General features: G+C 37.9%; 1 long non-coding RNA gene across 1 annotated transcript; it reads left to right on the forward strand.

Annotated features, from left to right (window-relative positions):
* The first annotated feature begins 214 nt into the window (after positions 1-214).
* LOC115029384 lies at positions 215-1,362 on the forward strand. The gene is made up of 3 exons (XR_003834934.1): positions 215-285; positions 554-738; positions 1,030-1,362. It is a non-coding gene; the product is annotated as an uncharacterized LOC115029384 (long non-coding RNA).
* Positions 1,363-1,681: the final 319 nt, after the last annotated feature.

A 1,681-nucleotide genomic window follows, 5' to 3' on the forward strand; every position in this document is an offset into this window, starting at 1 on the left:
GATTTAGTGGTTTTTTCTTCTCATTCGTCCTCACATTATTGATCTCTATCTGCTCTTTATTCTGTGAAATACTATTACTTTATAAACGGTTTATAAGCCAATAAGAGAAGGAAAAGAAGAATGTTATCCAGTCAAGACATTTTCCTACTGCGTGTTGGTGGAGAATATTTATGCATTAATATTGACAGTACCCCTCTGTGTGTGTGTGTGTGTTTCAGTCCATCCCAGGCCTCAAGTAAACACAACTGAAGAAATAATTGATTCTAAATGGAAGATTTTAAATTGGTAAGTGTCCCTGTGTCACGTTCAAAGCCTGGCTTGTTGGGAACGTGGAATGATTTACACTGTACAGCTGTACCTTCGGAGAACACGGAATGCTGGGATACTTTTAAAAGATAAACGATAGCCAACAGATGCTGTTTGTTGCTTCACTGAGACATTAATATAAACTTATAAAGCGTTGTGGTTTATCATTATACCCAAGGATGTGCTGCAAATGCTAAAACAAAGAAATAAAGTGTATCATCTCAAAGTATTTACATTTCACTCTCAGTTAACAGGACTCAGCGAAATACAGAAGACAGGGGATTTCACCGCAAAAGGCAAACATTTCAATTCGGCTGCGTTTCTTTAGCTGTGAGAGCCGAAGACATCCAAAGTTAAATAGAAGTGTCCCTCAGAAGGCAAGGACTAGCCAAGAGAAAGGTGATATTTGAAGTGAACCCGTGGGGATGATTGGTAATTGCTCTTCTGAGAGATTAACCCATACAGGATGCATGAGAACAGGGTCACCTTGAATCTAACACATTAAAATACTCTTATTCTTACCCAAGCCATTTAAAAACAAACAATACAAGTTATAACTGGTTCGCTAGGAGCCAGTAGTTTACCGGTGTTAACAGGTGTAAATGTTTTATGCAGTATAATCAGCCTGTGTTTATTTCAGAATTCTATTTTTTTTTTAATTTTATGTTTTTGGTTCATAAAACAACAATAACAAAGATGAACCTTTCCTCCCCTCTCAACCAGAACTGGCTAATGGTTGGGATGCAGGATTGAAATGAGCAGAAGTGTAAAAGAGTCAACACTTCCCAAATGAAGACACATATTTGATGAAAAGGAATTTTCACCCATGCATGGTCCATCAATGAGAATCAGAGTAAAGTCTTCAATGAAAGAAGACAGAAACAATGGCTTTCAATGGAAGGAGATGAGGAAAGAGTTGCCTGACCATTCTAGGCTGGATTGATTGACTTGCTAACACTGTACGGGTAAAATATCTCAATGATTTCTCCAGAAGTGTCAGCAGACAAATGATTGTAAAACAGCTTATATGCCATGCCAGTCATATAGTAATTTCTAATTTTCTTTAAATAAAGAGGCCACCTTCCTACATTTAAAGTGCCGGAATGGGTGGCCCAGACCTCATACATGTAAGCATTTGCAAGTCTTAAGTCAAAATAAGAAATGATTAAAACAACATACATTCTATTTGGATCTCTTTTTTTTAAATATATTTTTTATTATGTATTTACCTCAATTACATTTCCAATGCTATCCCAAAAGTCCCCCATACCCTCCCCCCCACTTCCCTACCCACCCATTCGCATTTTTTGGCCCTGGCATTCCCCTGTACTGGGGCATATAAAGTTTGCGTGTCCAATGGGCCTCTCTTTCCAGT

The sequence above is a fragment of the Mus caroli genome, chromosome 15, assembly GCF_900094665.2.
Source record: "Mus caroli chromosome 15, CAROLI_EIJ_v1.1, whole genome shotgun sequence".
NCBI lineage: Eukaryota > Metazoa > Chordata > Mammalia > Rodentia > Muridae > Mus > Mus caroli.